Source organism: Triturus cristatus, chromosome 9 (assembly GCF_964204655.1).
Source record: "Triturus cristatus chromosome 9, aTriCri1.1, whole genome shotgun sequence".
NCBI lineage: Eukaryota > Metazoa > Chordata > Amphibia > Caudata > Salamandridae > Triturus > Triturus cristatus.
Window position 1 is genome coordinate 949,154,976 of NC_140592.1, and position 16,773 is coordinate 949,171,748.

The 16,773-nt window shown below is 49.9% G+C and overlaps 1 protein-coding gene and 1 long non-coding RNA gene across 11 annotated transcripts in view; one reads left to right on the top strand and one right to left on the bottom strand.

Annotated features, from left to right (window-relative positions):
- The window catches only part of FOXN3 (forkhead box N3), a 653,950-nt gene that overhangs the window by 309,911 nt on the left and 327,266 nt on the right, over positions 1-16,773 (top strand). The window lies entirely within an intron of this gene.
- LOC146799129 (uncharacterized) overlaps positions 1,484-16,773 on the bottom strand; it is a 39,017-nt gene continuing 23,727 nt past the window's right edge. Inside the window, exon 3 of the long non-coding RNA XR_014968850.1 lies at positions 1,484-1,814. This is a non-coding gene — a long non-coding RNA (uncharacterized LOC146799129). The remainder of the gene's footprint in view (positions 1,815-16,773) is intronic.

Genomic DNA, 16,773 nt, shown 5'->3' on the forward strand with positions numbered 1-16,773 from the left:
GACAGTGGAGAAGTCTTGACGGCCTAATAGTATAGAATGCCACACAGAGGCCAAGACATGTTCTTTCAAGGCCAAATGAAATAAATGTATATGTTGTGAGCATCTTATAAAATTGGCTTAATACCGCAACTGTATGGATGTTCAGGTAGCCTGGGAACAGTTTACAAAAATACCGGAGAAAGAAATAGCAGAAGAGCAAAACATAGGGCCTGATTTAGAACTTAAAAGACACAGATGATGGACAGAATGCAGAGCAAATCCAACATTCACCTCCAGTCAATAGACCTGGGTTAAATCCATCTTTCTTTTGCTCACCATGCCACCCCAGTTTAGACCCAGCTTTGTGCAAATCAGTCTTGACCCTGTGCCTCATGGGAACAGTCCAGCCCGAGCTGCCAAGCTAGGTGCTCCCTAGATCAGTAATAAGCATCCCGGACCGGTTTTGGGGTATCACCCCCTCATCAGACAGGCTAGCTTGAATCCAGAGACACAGTGAGCCCGGGACCCACATCTGGGCATACCTGACGCACGTAGGGCGAGAAAGCAAAAGACACACAGATGATGGATGGAATGCAGAGCAAATCAAACATTCACCCCCAGTTGATAGATCTGGGTTAAATCCCTCGGTTTTTTTGCTCACCATGCCACCCCAGTTTAGACCCAGCCATATGCAAATCAGTCTTAACCCTGTCCCTCATAGGAACAGCCCAGCCCGAACTGCCAAGCCAGGTCCGCCCTGGACCGGAAATATGCATCCTGGGACCGGCTTCGGGGCATCACCCCTCATCAAACTGGAATGGCATGGGGAGCAAAAAATACAATGGATTTAAGCCCAGATCTCTGTACTGGGGTGAATGTATTACATTGTTCAGCATTCTGTCCATCAATTGTTCTTTTTGCATTTGTCACCCTGTGTGGGACGGGTATGGCCAGACGTGGGTCCTGTGCTTTCCATGCCACTGGCTGATGAGGGGTGAAATCCTGAAACCGGTTCTAGGATGCTCGTTTCCAATCCAGGAAAGACCTGGCTTGGCAGTTCGGGCTGGACTGTTACCATTGGGAACAGGGTCAAGACTGATTTGCATATGGCTGGGTCCAAACTGGAATGGCATGGGGAGCAAAAAAACGATTTTTCTGATTTAGAACTTGGCGTACGGGTTACTCTGTCACGACGGTGATGGTTAACATGTCCCCTGAAATATAAATCCCATAGGCTATGATGGAATTTGTATTTCGGCGGATGGGCTATCCATCACCGTTGTGACGGTGTAACCTGTCCGCAGAGTTCTAAATCATGCCCATAAAGACCTAAAATGGGCATGATGCATGGGCTGTGTGGTACTCATATGCTGTTATGCAAGGCCATGTCAATCAATATTTCTATATGCATTTGTTGTGAGGTGGTTGAGACACCCCCGGCTGAACAAAATCAGCTCCACAGGTAATCAAAGAGAAGAAATTAGACACATGCAGCTTTTTGTTTTAGGTTGAGGCAAGGTCGTTTATAATGAATTTATGCATCATTCCATTGTCTCCGTTACGCATGACTGTAACTTTTAATCAAGTGTACACAAATTGCACAACTTCCATAATAATCTGCTGGGTACTGCTAACCGTAAATATACGTGGAAAAGAAACAGATATTATGGTTCACAGAGAAACAAAATTACATTTTAAATTGTGCTGGTAAAATGTGTGGCGTCTGGGCGTTCCATAGTGGTAACTGCTGAAGCCCAATAGGTTTCTTTCTAGGACAAGCAGTATTCAGCAAATAGCTTTGGTTGGAGGTTCGGCTCTATTGGTTAAGTTGAGGGCTGTGAAAACAGAAGATGAACATTTTAATCCGTCTTTCATGGTTTCCTTGAATTATGTGAATCAGTAGTCACACCAATGAACATAGGTTGTCTTGCACCAGAAAACCACTACATCTGCCAGCAATCTCCCTCCTACTCAACACTGCATCAAGCACTTCTCTCGTGGGATGTTTTGCAGTTCAGTGTCCTTCCAAAGTGTGCCTATTTCATTCATACCTCAAGTCAATGCTGTCACCAGAACATCTGACATGTTCGGCTCTTCTATGAGGTAATGCATATGCTCCCTCTCCCACCCTCAGTAACAGTGGTCCTTTACAGAGGTAATAATGAACGGATCACTGACAGAATATTGACGGACCGAATATCGACCTACAAGAATATCGAGTACAGAATATCAATGGACAGAATATCGACATCCTATCTCTACAAAGGTAAGTACAAAAATATCAAAACCAAAATATCGTTGTTTAAAATATAATTGTTTAAAATATCGTTTTTTTAAATGTCTTAAAAATATAAATTTAATAAATAATAAATATAATTAATAAAAACATAGTTAGAATTATTTTAAAAAGTTAAAAATAATAAATGATAAATGTAATATAAAAAACATTAAGGTGCCGAATCCGAGCCGTTAAAAATAATTTGCGTACGACCCGTATCCGTATTTTTCTACATACGAGTCGTACAAGTACCGTACAAACGGCCAAGTACGATTCGTACGTGAAAAATAACTACGAATAGCGTCGGGGAAAAGTCTACGAGAGTGCGTCGGAAAGTTTTTACGTCCGAATATCGTCGGGAAAAGTGTACGAGAGTGAGCCAGACATTTTTACGTGCAAATCGTAAAACACAAGTCCGAGCGCGCAAGTACGATCCCGACCGTCCGTCCGAATACACAATCGCACGTAAAATGGCCCGTACGGAGCCAATGCAGTAGCACACATGTACACGGGTAAACTTATGCCCGTGTACGAGCCGTACAGCCCCCCCACCCCCAAATACGTCAGCACCGTAAACCACCCTGTCCGCACTGTACCCCAGCCCCGCAACTGTACGCGCCGTACCCCCCCATGTACGCGCCGTACCCCCCCACGTACGTGCCGTACCCCCCTGTCCGCACTGTACCCCAGCCCCGCAACTGTACGCGCCGTACCCCCCCATGTACGCACCGTACCCCCCATGTACGCGCCTTACCCCCTGTCCGCACTGTACCCAGCCCCGCACCTGTACGCGCCGTACCCCCCATGTACGCGCCTTCCCCCTATGTACGCGCCTCACCCCCGCATGTACGCACCGTACCTCCGCATGTATGCGCCGTATCCCAGGGCCACACATGTACGCACCATACCCCCAGCGCATGTACGCGCCCTCCCCCCCATGTACGCGCCTTACCCCCCCATGTACGCGCCTTACCCCCCCATGTATGCGCCGTACCCCAGGCCCGCACGTGTACGCACCGTACCCCCACCGCATGTACGCGCCTTACCCCCCATGTACGCGCCGTACCTCCGCATGTACGCGCCGTACACCAGGTCCGCACTTGTACGCACCGTACCCCCACCGCATGTACGTGCTTTACCCTCCCCATGTATGCGCCGTACCTCAGCATGTACGCGCCGTACCCCAGGGCCACACGTGTACGCACCGTACCCCCACCGCATGTACGCGCCGCACTCCAACACCGTACCCCAGCACCCTCCCCCAGCATCGCGTATGTACGGATCGTACCTACGCGAAAAAGACTCTTACAGAACCAGGACACTGTAAAACAGCACAAGGAGGGTCAATTCGACTCGCACAACACCACAAAACACATCTACATGACAAAATACATCTCAATGACTGACCTGGCACATCCAAACAGGCAAACAGAGGCCCCAAATCACAACCACCTCTTATAACACACCCACCAAAATTCAAACACAGCCACACCCAAAAAGTGACCAATAAAAAGGGCCCACACACACAACTCATGAGCCTTTGCAACAGACCCACTGCTGCCAGACCCCACAGAGAAACAACTCCACATTACTCATACCTTCACTAAACCTTCACTCACACACCTTCACACAACCTCCTCCACAAACATCCCCCTCTTCACATTCACACACACACCGTCACATTCACACCCACACACCCACAACCATCCACACCCACACCCCACACCATGCCCACAGACAAGAATCCAAAGTTCACAACGGCGGAGCTGGACCTCCTTGTCAACGAAGTCATCAGAGTCGAGCCACAGCTGTTTGGAACATTGGTCAGACAGACCAGCATAGCTGAAAAATCTGCCATGTGGCAGAGGATTGTCGATAAGGTGAATGCTGTTGCGCCCATCCGAAGGACCAGGCATGAATGCCAAGCCAGGTGGTACGATCTGCGCAGGGCGGTCAAGAGGAAAATGAACGAAGAATATGCCCAGAGTAACATCCCTGGAGGTGGGCCGCCCCGCAGACCCGTACACTACCATCCCTGGGAGGAGAAGGTGATGGCCCTGCTACCGCCGGTGGGAGTACACGGAGTCGAAGGAGTCGCAGAGCCTGGTGAGTACACAAACAACTTACGTAACATGGGGGCAATGGGGTCCACACCACATATACACCAAATGCACGCAACTTCCCCCAAGCGCTCACTGCACACAACCACACTCAAAAACCACGCTCATGCCACTAACGTCTCCATGCACCCTTCACAAATCAAGGCAAGGCCATGTCCAAGGCTACAACAAACACAAGACTGGATGTCCGGGAGGCTGGGAGGGTGGGCCCCACACAACACATTGTGAAAATGAGACGCAGACACCAATGCCCTCAGCCCATATGGCATAGGTACATACCCATGCACAATGCACAGGGACTGGCAAAGTACTGACAAGGTAGCTGACACTTGGCCCTGCTGTATGCAGCACAAGGCCCTCCTGGGACCACTGTACACTCAAACTCCAACTCCACAAGCACAGGTATCTAGCACAGGAACTCACACTCACTGTCATGCCAGCATGCACCATGAGGGGACAGACACATCACCTGGGAGACCCAATGACAACTCACACCACACACAACAGCAGGCCCGGTCACACCCCCACCTAACACAAGCACACACCCCCGGGGCAGGCAACGGATTTACACACTCCCACAATGGACATGTGACACAACAAGACCAATCCATAGCCAAATAAGCATCATAGCCAACAATCTAAAGGTCAAACACTCAGGAGAACATCCCAATCTGTCCCCCGCAACATACCCATCCCCAAGTGGACATTGAGAGGAATGCTAGGCACATCCAACTACCTGGAGGAACTGTGTCAACTTGAATATGTATGAAACATAGATGTCGCATGAAACACCATTAACACTGTCTCTCTCTCACACACAGGGCAACGTCGTCGATCTCCCCCAACACCTGGGGGGGAAGAATCACAGTCCCAGGCTCCGCGTGAAGATGATCCCACCGGCAGCGACGACTCTCACCACTCCGTGGATGACCCCGACCAACCTGGACCCTCTGGTGCCCAAGCCCCTGCAGCACCTGCGTCAGGTACATCTGTGCCAACCACCCCCCCATTCCTGCCACATCCCAGGACACACCCAGGAGCCCTGCTCGCACTGAACAACAGAGCCAGTCTGACCAGGAGGGACAAGGTTCTCCGGGCACCCAGGAGGAGGCAGGCAACCCTGCAAATGCCATCCCTCAGGGGTCCCGTAGACCCGATGTGCCCACAAGGGCAGGCCAGGCTCAAGTGGGCAGGGGTGGTGGGAGTGGAGGCAGGCGGAGGCGCGAACCTGACCAGCCAGCTCAGGACACCGGTATGTCACACATACACAACATCCTGGACTTATACCGGCGTGACACCAGAGGCATCAACCAGGTCGTGTCGAGACTCTCCGAGATGCAGGGGACCCTCGATGAGATAAAGAACCTGCAGGTCGAGCATCATGCCAGTCATCAACAACACCAAGGACGGATGGAGGCAAGACTGGCTGAGCTCCTGGCGGTGCACAGGGACATGAGCCAATCACTCCGTCAGATCGCCCAAAGCATGGGCAACCCTCCCTGTGCCACCAGGCGTAGACCAGCACCAGACACAGGGAGGGAGGAGGAGGATTAGTCTGACGGAGCGTCCCCAGCATCGTCAAGGCCTGCATCTGAGGGTCCCCGGAGGAAGGTAGGTCGTCCACGGAAAAGACCGTGAGAGTCAGCGGACCATCCACATCTCCCAGGTCACCTGGCCCTCTGGCGCAACAGCAGCACCTCATCCAATGACATTCCCTGCCACATGGACTTGCTGGTCACAGTCTGACCAATGATGACCAACACTGTGCCCTGGACTCTGATGACTTCCAATGCCAAGGATACCATCTCCCCCTGTGAAGTTTGGATTCTATTCCCCTGGTAGGGCACCTAATTTCATCTACCAAAACACGTACCCCTCCGCAAATAAATATATTACTTTGGTCATGAGACGTTCCTGTCATTTTGCATTATTCAACGACATATGTGTGTGGAAATGTCAAACTATGCCTGAGTGTTGAACTAACTCCAGCCATCCATACCCTGGGATCAGAGTCTGGTACAGGACACACATGGGTCACAAGGTATCATTCAATGTAGGCATGGAGCACAACACTCACCTGTGATGGCCTCTGGCTGCTGAGGGGGTGCTTGCTCAACTGTGCGGAGAGACCTATTTGGGAGATTATCATCAAGGCGCAGAGGTCATGGCTCATGTGGAGGTTCTCGGGGAGGGAGTCACAGGTATGTGTGACCAGGTGGGAGAACAATGTCCTTTATGCTGGAGTACGGTGGATGTGAAGAACGGTGGCCAGGGCAAGGTTGGATGCACGGAGATGGCCCAACGGGATCTAGGATGACAGACGTACAAGGTTGGTTTGGGGTCGGGGTTGTGGACTGCCTCCTGAGTGTGGGTGGGAGTGTGGAGGTCATCCTGCAGCAGACAGTGATCCATTGCAGCTATCTATGGTGGACGGTGAGGTGGCTGGGGCGCAGGGTGTTGAAGCTGAGGTGTGCAGATGCACCCTGGAAGTGGACCAGTTTACTGGGAGTTTGGATGTACTTGCTCCGTAGAGGGCAGGGCAGTATTTGACACGGATGTTGTCATGGACCTGGGGGGTGGTCTGTCTTTTCTTGGAGTGGATCTATCTGTGGATCATGTGCATAATGCACAGGGCGTTGCAGCATGAGGTACAGATACTGTGGACTAGCATGGCATATGTGAGCGAGCCAAACATGATGCACACCATCTTGTGTGTGTGGCCACTGGGTGCTTGTGCAGGGCTCTTGCGGGTGGGACACAGGCACTTGACCCAGCTGGAAGGGGACAATCCTCAGATGATCACCTCAGTCCTGTACAAGTCCAGCTTCAGGTGGCTCGTGTTCAGCCATTCATCAATGGCTCTCATGCATACTTGAATGATGGAACTGCCAATGTCTGTGTCTTTGTTGAGTGTGAGGAGCACCTGGCTGTCAATGACATACAAACTGATGATGAGGTGCTGTGCGCATGTGATGGTGGAGAGGGGGGTCCTGGACACTCTGTAGATTGACATGCTGAGAGATGATACCTGTGCCATGTCCCAAACGATGACACCATACTACATGTTGAAGCCTTGAGTCCCACTCCCATGCCCTTGCTGGGCTACAGAGCTGGTGGGGAGTATTAGGGACGTGACCTGGTTGGGGTGACAGGGCCTGGATGGCGGGGCAGCGCAGTGTAGGCAGTTGGAGTTGCACACTCAGCATGCAAAGGTGTCGTGTGTGTGCCCAGGGTATGTCTGACAGCAGGCGTTAGATGGGTGGATGGACATAGCTCGGAGTGTGGCTGATACATCAGACTGTAGTGTGATGTGGGTTATGCAAGGACAGGATGGTGGTGCAATGTGCACCTTTCATGTGCTGATGGTCCAGCCTTTGGCACCGCGTGGCGGCAACAGTGGCATAGACAAGCTGAGGACAGCCAAATGAATGGGTGGAGTGAGGAAGTGAGGAGCATCTAGGAGGCGTGTGTGTTGCCAAATCTGGATACTCTGTGGGCCCTTGCTGCAGGGGCCGCAGCAGCAGGCGGCATCTCCTTGCAAAATGACAGAATTTGCACACAAAGACTAGGATGTCAGAAGGACAACTGCAACAGGCGCGTGTGTAAAGTAAGGAGTGTCCAGTGTCACATGGCACACCCAGAGACAATGCATGCACAATCACCAAAGAAGCATGACACTGGATCAGAAAACTGAAGGCCGACCTGCGCACAGGAGACACACCCTCAGCAGCTGTTGATGGCCCATTGTGTGGACCAACATGCCAAAAAACATACACGACCATGTACTTCATGCCCAATAGGGAGTCTAATCCATGAGCAACTGCATGCATGTTGCTTAACTACACATGGACTCCTATGCATAATCTTCCACAACTATGCCAGATATGCTGCATGCAAAGTGGCAAGAGACCTGCATTGACAGAGATGAGGCACCTTGGAGTGTGACGAACACCTTTATTACTCAGCCTCACACTAAGGGAAATGCATCAATTGGAACAGACTCACAGGTCATTTGGCTGACCATGTGTGACCTACACTGGACACCCCCTTCAACACACAGATGTGGTAAATCCTACTGAGCTGGCACACAAGTGAAGGGGTTGAGCCTAACACCCCTTGCTGCACACGGAGAGTCTACAATTCCCCATTGAGCCTCATATGGGGATGTCCCACACTATGTCCACCATTAGCATCCCGTATGTTCCTGAGGGACGTTATACACACATTGATGCCTTCATCAGAATCCACAAACCATTACAGATGACTGTCAGGAAGGGTGACTATCAATTCACTTGCTGACGGGAGGATGATCTGAGGATGCCTACGTGCTACTAAAGGATTTGGATGTTTCAAGAAATGGTACACCACGAAGAATCGTAAAACCGTGTATTTGTTTCTTTGGGGGTCCTTCCCAGATTTGGATGCGGATGAAATAGAAATACCCTGATGACCTTTATGAAATTCATTATTTAAAGATATATGGAACATTACTGAATAAATACCGGATGGACCGTGGCTCTGTCCTGTACCTAGTGGGACATTGAGGTGATTCTCACGGGTATCGTCAGATAAAAGACAAAAAGAAAAAAGGAAAATACTGTGATTACCTCTTACAGCACAAACAGCAAGCATTGTAGATCAATATTATTCCTTTAAATAGAAAGCCCAGGTTGTGAGAACTTGCAATATGAGAAGTAGCGGGTCCTGATGAAGGTGGTTCCTATGCTTTCTTGTGCCACCGAAACGCCTTGACCAAGTCTTTTTTGTAGATCCTACAACTTTTTGTATTAGCTCCCTGTTGGAGGTCATAAGGACTACTCTACAACTAAAGTGCGCTAATTGGGACAACTATTGAGATTCATCTATAAGGGATGTATGGTATGTGATTGTATGAATGAAGAGTATGAATGTGCAGTGTTCTTCTCCCTGGGTTTTTGCTCATGTGTTTTTGTTTTGTTTTTGGAATAATATACTGTGCATCAAGGAATTGACATTAAAAATGTGTAAAATATAATGATGTCATTAATGAAGATTGATTTATATGTATAAAATTCTATTATATTTATATAAAAAAAGGATAATACAAAAATATAATAAACAGAAGTAAAAGATATAAATTGTTGTTCTTTGTGTGCTAGCCCATGCTGATTAAGATCTTCTATAAAAATTTTGATTAAATATTGGAAATTAGAATATAGGTCTAGAGGGAGCATTATTTGCTAGGTTATCAATTCATGGGAGCCATGCAACACGTCATGTGGCCCATGGTGAGTCGACATGTATGCATGTTAACACAACATGCACAGGAGCAGTCCCCACATATCACAAACACGTACCACCCACAAAATGCCTTGCTGCACTCCTTACCCCAAATGACTTTTCACCATGTCTGTGCATGTAACTCTGATCCAGCACACGTTGCAATACTCATGAGGAATAGCAGGAGGGCATGATGACATGAGCAGACGACAGCCGCAAGAACCTGGGGAGGCCAGACACACAACAAGTCAGCGAAGAGCTAGTAATCCGCAGACATGTACATGTACTCTACAGGAATGATGTTGTGACCATGCCCTTAATAAATTTAGTGTCCCAGCTAAAATGTGTGGAATGACATCATCACTTGAATGACACATCAGAACACACCTCCAAGTCACTTAGCACACAGTCAGCTCGACACACACATTGCAACACATGCCACACAAGGCTCAAAGCGTGCACACTCACACACAGGGACTCACCATCATGAGAAGAAGTTGCGGATAAGCTGACTCCGGATGTCCTCATCCTCATCCTCACTTGCCCCATGCCTGAGCCCTTCATCCTCCACGGGTGGATGATCCTGCTCATCCGGATCAAGGATGAGTGGCACGGCCTTCTCCACTGCCATGTTGTGCAGCATGCAACACACAATGAAGATTTTGCAGACCTTCACCGGGGCATATGGGAGGGCGCCGCCGGCCTTGTGGAGGCACCGGAATCTGCTCTTCAGGAGTCCAAACGTCCTCTCAATCACGCGCCTCGTCTGCCCATGGGTGTCGTTATACCGGTGTTCTGCGGCTGCTCTGTGGGTTGCGGAGAGGCGTCATCAGCCATGGCATGTTGGGATAGCCAGAGTACCCTACATGGAAACATCAAGTGAAGAAGTGGGTCAGGAGATGCCGTAAGATACAAAGATAGCGCTAAACACAGGACTAACAGAGTATACCCACCAACAAGACATGCTCGTTCCGCGTGCAGCTGCAGCATAATTTCTGGCACCCTGCTACCCCTCATGATGTATGCATCGTGTGCGGACCCTGGAAAACGGGAACAGACATGGGAAATCAGCATGTTAGCAAGACACACCACAAGGGCATTAATGGAGTGGTAATGTTTTCTGTTTCTATAGGCTACCTCCTGTGCCTGTGATGGTACCAAAGCCACATGTGTCCCATCAATGGCCCCAATTACATGAGGCATCCCTCCCAGGGCACCTGTCAACTGCTCACGAGTGGGAAAATAGATGAATTCATCCAGGAGCACCAACTTGGCTTCTATAACATCATGCAGGACACGGCTGAACATTGTCTGGGACCTGCCACCGACATCAGCTATGGTCAATTGAAACGTGCATGTAGGGCTGCCATCACCTTCATCTTGGGGGTCAGAGCTGTAGGATACCTGTGTTGTGGTTGGAGGTGTGGTGTAAGCCGGCGGGTCAAGTCCTCTATCAACTCTTGCGAGAAGCGGTATCTGCATATGCAGTCATGTTCACGCATGGCATCCAGGTCTGGCATTCGTCTGGGGAGAGGCGGTGCCCTGCAGAGATTTGGAAGGAATAAAGAAGAGTGAGTACATTACCACACCAATGTCACTGAGGTGAGCACATGTTCAACAGTTAATACACATCTGCGTAATACAGAGTCTGTGCTGTGCAATACATCCAGGACACGTAGGCCAGCCAGGTGATACTTCTACGAAGAGCCAGCCACAATAGTTGCATGGCAATGTTGACGTGACATGCCATTAAAATAGCTGTGGGCCAGTGTAAGTGACAAGCCAGACACATTACATGAGTGACAGACATCCACATATCAGCATTTGAAGGATGTCATCTCATACAGACAGCTGGCGGGAGTCTAGACGCACAGGTCACATGTCATCTGATAAAGGACAGATAACACACATTTTCATGAAGGGGTACAAGTCAAAAACTGATGACACAGACATTGAGAGAACGCAGATATTGCCTCATGTCAGGAAGTCATCTTCGAACCATCATGACACATGTAACGTGTGAGTCCACATGTGGCATGGTGTGCGTGCGTATATGTGTGTCATGCACATATGCACACAGACACATGTTGGATGCTGCAACAGCAGATGGAGTTGACGGAACACCAACGGAAAGCTCATGGGAACACATGACACACACATGACATAGTCACATCGTGGCACGCTGGGAGTCACATGTCAGGTGTAATTATCCGTGTACCTGGCATCAGGGGACAGTTGCGGGTGTTGTTGACTGTGCCATACCAGTGATGCAGTGCTTGACACATGTGTCGTACATGCACACATGTGCAAAGTGTGAAGGGGAAGTGTGCCATGTAGTGCCCCATCACATATGACATGTGTAAACAGCTCATCACACATCTATTGTGCCACAACATGAGGAGACATGTGCCACATCACTGCCTGACACACCTAGGCCCTGCAAATGAAGGACTTCACTGACAATGACTTGATGTACAGCCTTGTGCGAGTCTGACACCTCCATTCCTTTCGTGTGCGCCTCCTATCACCAGTGTAAGCTGTGAAAGGCCGTACACACGCTCTGAGGGCGTGTGTAGGGCCCGTACTCACGTGTGAGTACCTGCCGTACACACGTGAGTACGTGCCTATCACTATAGTTGTGTTACTGTAGGTCCGAGTGATATGGCATGTACTCACATGTGTACGGCCCGTACACGCGTGAGTACGTGCCGTATCACTAGGCCCTACGGTACCCCCAACTATAGTGATAGGCACGTACTCACGCGTGTACGGCCCGTACACGCGTGAGTACGTGCCGTATCACTAGGCCCTACGGTACCCCCAACTATATTTATAGGCACGTACTCACGCGTGTACGGCCCGTACATGCGTGAGTACGTGCCGTATCACTAGGCCCTACGGTACCCCCAACTATAGTGATAGGCACGTACTCACGCGTGTACGGCCCGTACACGCGTGAGTACGTGCCATATCACTAGGCCCTACGGTACCCCCAACTATAGTGATAGGCACGTACTCACGTGTGTATGGCCCGTATCACTAGGCCCTACGGTACCCTAAACTATAGTGATAGGCACGTACTCACGCGTGTACGGCCCATACACGCGTGAGTACGTGCCGTATCATTAGGCCCTACGGTACCCCCAACTATAGTGATAGGCACGTACTCACGCGTGTACGCCCCGTACACGCGTGAGTACGTGCCGTATCACTAGGCCCTACGGTAACACAACTATAGTGATAGGCACGTACTCACGCGTATACGGCACGTACACGCGTGAGTACGGGCCGTATCACTGTAGTGATGGTGCCCTAGGGGTACGTGTGAAACGCGTCGTACCTGTGTGGGGATTTAAGAATTACAATGGGGACACATGAGGGACAAGTATTAGGGCCTAAATGCATGCTGGTTGTCATGGATACCGAGTTTCAAGTTCAAAATTTAACATCATGTGGTCTGGAAAAAGCAGTTGGCCACATTATACATTGTTGCAAAGTGGTTGTTGACTTGACATGATGCTGCAAAATCGAAAGATGCGAAGGCTGTCACTGGTGTATGTTTAAAGGGATTGGAGGAAACGTAGGATGCAAATGAGTCTGACCAATCACTCTGTACTCCTGTAAATGAAATAGGCCAGCAAGGCAGATATAAGGCAGGCAGAACCCATGAGAGGGCACTTGCCTGCACAACATGTCAGTCGACACCACTGCTGCTGTAATGTCTCCCTCTGGCACCATGTCAAGGACTGTGGAGAGGGCCCAGCCTTTCACCCAGGAGGAGAACAAGGCCCTGCTGGATGTGATCCTCCCACGGTACCCCATGCTGTATGGTCGACCAGGGGAGCAGGTGAGTGCTGACTCCACTACCTTTGCCTGTGCACCTTTATTGTGTCTGTCACTTCTGGCATTGTGGCCAGGTGTGACAGACATGCAATGTTGGTTGGAGTGGGTCCCAGGGGGGCGGGGGTGGATGGCTTATGTCTCTCATGCAGGGCTTGATGTAGTGTGCACTCCTCACTTGCATTGTGCTTACTGTGACATTCACTGCATAGTGCATGGCACATTCAGCCAGCCTAATCCTCTTGGGCATTCTTGTTCTATTGTCCTGCGTTGATTCAGTGGTCACCCCGGTGTGACAGGTGACTGCACCCACGTATGTGTGTGAGAGTTGAGTGGAGCTGTGGTGAGAGTGGTGAGAGTCCAAATGATGTGTACGCCCCCTGGACATTGAGGTGTGTGAATGTTTCTTGTCATGTGGGTGAGTGTCTATGTGGAGTGTTGCACCACAGCTGCATGGAGGAGGCAACTCAATCCATCTGATGTGTGAAGTAAGCCGTGCTGTGTGTCTGACTTGCTGAGCTAGCCCCACACCTGTGACCCCCCCCTGGCAAGTGGCACATGTGCAGAGTGAGGTTTGCATCCACTGTTGCCAATGGCAGGTGATTGATGTGTGCCTGTGTGTGTCTGTGTACTCTGCTGAGGTTTCGTCAGTGGCCTGGGGCATGTGACTGCTTTGCGGTGCTGTCCATCAGCCTTGTGTTGCTTGGGATGCACAGTGTGTGCCATGATCAGGGATTGTTTCGCACCCCTCATGCCACCTGTGTACTTACTATGCCATGTAGTGCATTGGTGCGTCCACAGTGGAAAAAGTCCCTATGACTAAGGTGCTATTACTTGCCAGCATACTGTGCCCTGTTCAACAAATCTAAGATGTTCAAATGTGTGTCTCTGTGACATGGTGCAGGTGTAGTGATGTTGTCCCACTTTGTCATCCACACAGGTATCCACATACCACAAGGGGAAGATCTGGAAGGATGCCGTCAAGGCTGTGCAATTGGTGGAGGGTCGCAGTCGGCGCCTGCCACAAGTAAGGAAGAGATGGCAGGACATCCGGTGCTGGACCCGGAGGACCACCCGGGTCATGCTGAAGGAGGAGGCTCCTCGCAAGCATGGCGGGCGCCGGCGCCTGACCCACCAGATGAAGCGTGTCCTGGCGGTGGTCTTCCCTGACCTGGATAGGCGGATACAGGAGTTACAGCAGCAGGAAGGGGGTAGGTACATGTGTGTTTGTTGTGTGTCGCCAGCTTTTGTAGCTGCTCAGTCGCCTGGAGACACTGCCAGGCTATATATGTGCAGTGCATATCCTGTTCCCCCAAGTCAACCTGTGCTGTTCTTCCTCCCTTCCCCTCCTTGACATGTGTTACCTGGTCTGTGTGTTATCACTATTGCACATGGTCATCTAGGCTGCCAGTTTATCAAGATGCACACTGCTTTCAGCATCATGTGTGGGGGTGGTCTGCCTGTGCCCTGTCCTGTTCAGTCATTTGGGGGTGCATAATTGTTGGCACTGATGCTGAGTCTCAACATAGGAGTGTGAGGGTTCAAATGAACAGACTTGCAGCATGCATTACCAATGTTGTGGCCTCAGACATGATGTGCATGAGTGGGATATATGCATAGTGCCGGGACGGTTGCTCCTGTAACAGTCAGCTCATTCCAGGACCATGGAGCAGTGTGCCCACTACAGTCCCCTGACACAGCCTGCCCTCCAACTCATGTATGTCATCCAACACTGTGCACATTCACTGTGGGTTCAGCATGGCTCTGCCTCTGTGGCATTCTTCCCTGGCCTAGGTAGTAGTTTTCACATGTGTGATACATTTGCCCACTGGACAGGGATACACCAGTTTGCTTGTGCATACTCACACTGGGCAGTGCCTGTGTGGCTATTCACAACAACCTGTTGATGTTTGTTTGTGACCAATATGTTTTGGCAGCCCTACAAGGTGATGTCGTGTTAATGAAGCTAGTTTTCAAGCACAGTTATTGGAACCCTGAATAAGAGGTGTCACTTCTTGATCGGTATCAGTCACATTGACTCAGGTATGGGTGGGTGTGTGCGGGAGGGGCGTACATGTTCAACCCTGATGTTTCATTGCCAGTTCTGACTTGTGTGTGATGATTCGCAGTACAGAAAGTCATCGTGCAGTGCCCCCATGATGTTGGCCAGTGCTTAATGTTCGTGCTTCATTGCCTGTGTCAGTTTTTGACAATCATGTATCCTGCTTGTACATTTTTGGCACCTGTGTGTGGTTCAGATGCTACACAGTTGTGACTTTGTGTGCTGACATCTGTGGGTACATTCTGGCTTGCCATGAGGGGGAACCCACAGTACAGCCAGGCTTTTTTGCTAAACAATTGCAGGCCCATTAGCTTATGCATTGTCCTGGGTGTGGACATGTGTGCCACTCCAGATAACAGTCAGTAGGTCATATGTGTAGCCAACTGTGTGATGAGGTGACGGATAGCCATGTGACAAATGACATTATTCAAGTTGTTACTCAGAGAAAATGTCCATTGGCACTCACTGCACCTGTCAACATGTCGCAATGTTTCATATGCTTGACCTTGTTGTTTTGTTGTTAAGGACAATGATGTGCCTGCATGACAGATGTCTCCCAAGGAAGTGCACAAGACACCACCTTTACACTTTCCAGGGACACGCTGGCACATTTTAAAGTAAGGCACAGTTTGAACAAAACTTGTTTGGAGTTCATACAGATACATGTTCCCACAGTGTGGTAGCATTTGGGTTAGTCCTTGGTTGTTGCTGATACCAACTTACGAGTGTCCAGTCATCCAGACCACCGTGGTGCCATGTATATGTACTTATTGATACGCCATTTCTGCCTAACAGTGGCTGATTTGAATGAGTCTGGCAGCTCAGACAATGACTGTGTACATGTAGTGTGGTGTGCACCTCCTTGTGTGACTTCTGCTATACAGACACATGTGTGTTGTGTTCACAGAGTGCCACATTCACACATGCTAGACATGCCCATTGTGTAAAGGGTTGTGATTCTCCAGGAGTCACAATGTATTTCTTTGGGGTGTCAAAAGTACTCACAGGTCTCTGAGTGTGGGGACACCTTCTGCATTGGCATGTGGTATTTGGCCTTGGGTGCGACAATACTGTTTGGTTCACAGTGAACAAGAGGTGGCATGCCTTCATAGTCTTGCTGTGCTCAACTGATCCCAGACACTAGCTTCTCATGATCTTGTGATTTCAAGTTATTTGCTGTTGTGTCCTAATTTTCATTGTTTCCAAGTGGCATGGTGGGTCAACCAACTGGGGAG